At 41.2% G+C, this 5,034-nt stretch overlaps 1 long non-coding RNA gene across 1 annotated transcript; it reads right to left on the bottom strand.

Annotated features, from left to right (window-relative positions):
• Positions 1-2,712: 2,712 nt before the first annotated feature.
• On the bottom strand, positions 2,713-4,455 carry LOC136758302 (uncharacterized). The gene is made up of 3 exons (XR_010819954.1): positions 4,025-4,455; positions 3,632-3,680; positions 2,713-3,260 (listed from the first exon to the last, which is right to left on the bottom strand). It is a non-coding gene; the product is annotated as an uncharacterized LOC136758302 (long non-coding RNA).
• Positions 4,456-5,034: the final 579 nt, after the last annotated feature.

A 5,034-nucleotide genomic window follows, 5' to 3' on the forward strand; every position in this document is an offset into this window, starting at 1 on the left:
CTTCAAGAAAGATATCGCTGCTCTAGAGGCAGTTCAGAGGAGAGCAACCAGACTTATTCCAGGTCTGAAGGGAATGTCCTACTGAGAGACTGAGGAACTGAACCTTTTCACCCTGGAACAGAGGAGACTGCATGGGGACTTGATTCAAGTCTTCAAAATCATGAAAGGCATCGACCACATCAAACCAGAGGAGCTTTTCCAGATCAGCAGGGACACACACACCCGGGGACACAAATGGAAACTGAGCTTCAAGGCATTCAAGACAGAAAACAGGAGACACTTCTTCACACAGAGAGTTGTCACAATCTGGAACAAACTCCCCAGCGATGTGGCTGAAGCTGAAAATTTGGGAACATTTAAAAATAGACTGGATAGGATCCTTGGATCACTCAGTTATTAATGGACACCAAACGAGCACGATGGGTCGAATGTAAACTTTCTTATGTTCTTATGTTCTAGATTTAAGATGATTTGTATGCACTTTATACAATTATTTTAAAGTGAATGTTTTACACCGATAAACCCACCTGAAAACAACTTGATTTTGGATTTACACTCTTTAATATTCTTGCAGCTTTAAGTGAAAAGCACCTTGAATACATTTGGTAGTAACATTTACAAAATCAATTTCCGGCATAACTTAAAAGCCACGAAGCCCAAAGACCACAGACTTAAAATAAAGCAACTACGCAACAGCAATTGCACTTGTTATTTTAATATAATTGAGGTTTAAAAAGTTAGTTAACGGGGAAAAAAACTATAACTTTAAAAAGTGCATTCGGAGCAAAAAAAATTGAGTATGTGATACTTTGCAGAATACTACGCTAATATTTACAGACACAACCTAGTGGGTTGTAAATAAAGCAACACATATATAAACTATCTTTGAAATAATTAAATGGATAACAAACAAACGAGGACTTACCAAGCACCCATCTTCAAAAATACCCTTGAGAATTTTCAATTAAAAATTGAAATGCACTTGCACTTTTTCGGTGCAGCCCTGGAAGTTTAACATATAAACTAATTGAAAACGTTTTATATATATATATATATATATATATATATATATAAGTAAAAAATGCGCAGGAACTGCCGATCCTCCTTGTCGCCATCATGCCATTACCTTTCAAGGGGGCGGGGCCACAGGTAGGGATACCAATAGATGGGTGGAGTAAACGCCCACGTACAATAGAGTGATTGTATGTGCACCCATATCCAACTCCACTGATACACATTGAGTAACAGAACAAAGAGGTTTATTTGTATTCTTATATTCAAGATTTAAATAATAATAATTATTAACTTTACTGGCGTCCTGTCCTGGGTGTATTCCTGCCTTGCGCCCTATACCTGCCGGGATCAGCACTGCCTTCCCCGCGACCCTCAACAGGATAAGCAGTTTTGAAGATGGATGGATGGATTAACTTTAATAATAATAATAATAATAATAATAATAATGTATACACATTTTCTACAATTTGTTAAACTGAACTGAACCTACAATACCCACTGCCTGTCAGAATGATCTTGAGATAAAAGTTGTTATTAATTAGGTTTAATATGTATTTTCACAGCATTATCTTATAGACACAAATGTACAATATTTTAAGAAAGGCAAAAGTTAAAAACTGTCCTGACAGTTTCTCACACAGAGATTGCAATGCGCTGCACACCTGCATCTCTGCAACACTGCACAACTAACGCCACTCCATATTTGACGAGCTTGGATAACTCGGATATAAAACTCTTTAGCCCAGGCAGTGCTCTACTGAATGGACACATGCTTTTTAAATGCAAAGCCCCCTACTCTCTCAAGGAGTCCATGGCTTAAAGGCCCAAGCCTAATGCCTGCCCCCCTCCAGGCAAAATAACATGATCAGCATCATGAAGATCAGGATGTCTTCCCTCTAGGATGGCCTGCCTGCCATCTGGGGGGGCCTCGTCTGTCCTCTGAGATCAGGGCATGCCTGACATCATGTGGCAGATCGGTCCACAGTGTAACTGTAACTATACGCTGTACCTCTAGGGACTGCCAGGAATCAAGTCCACCCATTGGATCCTCCCGGTCCCATGCAAACACTATTCAGTTCCTGTGAATCTGTCCAATCGCTCCTTTCAGACCAGGAATCGATTTTCTCAGTAAAGCATTTCAAGTAGCGATACAAATGGGCTCAAATTAGCGCCATTCAAATTCAAAATAAAATATATCCATCCATTTTCAAAACCACTTATCCAGGTGAGGGTCACGAGGAAGCTGGAGCTGATCCTGGCAGGCATAGGGCACAAGGCACAAGGCAGGAATACACCCAGGATGGGACACCAGTCTATTGCTGGGCAACACACACACATCATACCTACAGGGCAATTTAGCAAGGCCAATTAACCTAACCTGCATGTCTTTGGACAGTGGGAGGAAACCGGAGTGCCTGGGGAAAACCCACACGGACATGGGGAGAACATGCAAACTCCACACAGGCCCCGCGAGCCAAGACTCAAACCTGGGACCCCAGAGCTGTGAGGCAGCAGCGCTAACCACTGTGCCACCATGCCGCCCCAATAAAATATATCATAAACCAGAAAAATAAAGGTGAAAAATTTGAAAAAATGTATGATATCAAAAAAAAAAAAAAAAAAGAATGATATCAAAAACAAAACTAAAAAACTTGAAATGATCTGCTCTGCAGGATCCCGGAGTTGCAGCCGAGAGAGGACTGGGCTGCTCATGGCAGGCTCAGCTCGGTCTCGGGGAGCCGCAGGATGTCCAGGAACACGGCTCTCGACGTGACGTCAACTGCAGGCACTGAATACTCCTCACACGACTCTCCATCCCAGTCTGCAAGACAAAAAACATTTTAAATTCAAGTTCAAATCAATTTGGAAGTGCAACTTTACTGCATGTCAGTTGTATTACTGGAGTGTACAGGTCTCTGCAGAGACGATAAAGCCAGACTGCACACAGGGATGTTTGTATTTGGAACTGCCCTGAAAATCAGCCACTTGAATAGGTGACAATATTGCCCTCTCAATAGAACATGATTTTTAGGCCTGTTAAAACTTTTCTTTCTTATTGATATTAATTGCATAACTAGACTGATTGGATTATTAACTTGGATTCTGAATTCTGGAATGAATCAACATTTTTCTATAGCACTAAAACCAAGAATATGATTCTAAGCTTTTCCTAAAGTACCTGGCATATTGATAATCACAGAGTCCTGCAATCCTGGGTTCTGGGGCACAACAGTCTTGGGCCCATCCTGTCACATGACCAAGAGGACATTGTTAATGGGGAGAGCAGATCTGAAACGCTGTCTCTAGTAAACATAAAATCAAATAAAATGTAGAACTTCCCCATTGCTTTGAATACATCAGTGAATACAGTATCGTAATAGAGTGTCAAGATCACACCTCTAAAATATAATTGTTAATTATGAATACATGTTTATTAATGTTATCTGTTAATTGTGCTGTTAGTCTTGCTGGGAAAAGGGGATGTTTTGTGCAAGCCTGTGTGCAAGTTACATCTTTCTAGGCCCGACCAAATGTACATTTATGTTAAAACAGATTTCCAAAGACAGCAGCAATAATGTATTATAAGTTGTTTATCAACTCAGAAAACAATCCTTACCATCCAGACTGTGTGGAATTGTGTCCTCTCCTCAGCAAAATGGTTCAGGCTGCAGAAAACACATTGTTAGTCTCAGTCACAGGTCCACTGGATTAACACTAGCCTGGCAACAATTTACTTTTCAACATCTGTCACAAGATTATTCTCACCCAGTCAGACTAGACCAGAACTGAGTTACACTTGTGTGCTACTGGTTCAATTTTGCTATTCAAACGTGTTTGTGAAAATACTGGCCGCAGTAAAGGTGTCTGGGATAACTACAACAATAGAGTGCTTTTCACTTTGTTGAACTTGCTCTGGTGAATGAATGAATGCTCACTTTTCTGGATTAATAAAGTTGGCCACTGAAGTGATCAATATCAAAGGGTCATGTCCCAGAAAGGTCAGAATTACCTGTTGGCTGGTGGCTCACATCTGAAGACACAGACTCTTCTGGTTGATGTTCCAGGTGTATTCAGCTCTCTGATGGTGATCAACTGAACAAACACAAGTGGAGATGAGCTTCTGAGAGTGCACAACTTGTTACTGAAGCCTATTTTAATCCTCTCTGTCAAGTTCAACTCTAATCCAGGGCTGCAGTGTTAGGTTAGGAATCCAGCTTCCAGTTTATAAATTGGTCTGATTAGCTCATTCACAAGGTGAATTAAATAGTCCCATTTTATCTTAAATAATGTGAACACACATAACTCAAACACCTTCTTTCTCAGATATATAACATTTGTGTAGAAGTTTAAAATACAGGGGCCAATCACATACATGACCTTGAGTACTGAAAAAAGTGAAAATTCAATTTAATTGTTTTTCCCTTGGCAAGGAAATTAACTTTGGTGCGTTAAACAACCCAAGGGAAAATGAAGAGGAAAAAGGGTAAAAAGTGACTTCTTGAAGTGGCCTGTGATTGGCTTCAGTTGTAAATGCAAGATGACAGGAAATCCTTATTTTTGTAACTACACATTGCACATTCACCCATTGCTTTATCCCCTGCCTAACGTACCTTTCTACGCATCAGCTCCCTCATCCGCCCATATCGTACCTGTGCAGTTATAACCCTCAGTGTTTCCAGGAACATGAGGAGAGCTGTTACCAGAACCACACAGCTGGGGAGAGGAGTGAAGGAAATAGGCAGCTCTCTCTGTCAAGCCAGTCACTGAAAGAATTGCCTTGGAGAGGTCTCTGTCTGTACTATGCTCTAAATCACTGTTCTGCCACCTTAGTCCTCAAAATCAGCAATTTCTAAAGACTGGGAACACAAGCTAGACACTGGCCAATGAAAGGATACGTGCAACCTATTCCCACTGGGCTGGCTGGGCTGGTGCCCATGCTCAGGTAGACGATGCAGTAGGTCATCACCAGCAGCAGGTGCAGGCACAGGCTGAACAGGAAGCAGGCGAAGCAACCGTAGT

This window comes from Amia ocellicauda, chromosome 9, assembly GCF_036373705.1.
Source record: "Amia ocellicauda isolate fAmiCal2 chromosome 9, fAmiCal2.hap1, whole genome shotgun sequence".
NCBI classification, from domain to species: domain Eukaryota; kingdom Metazoa; phylum Chordata; class Actinopteri; order Amiiformes; family Amiidae; genus Amia; species Amia ocellicauda.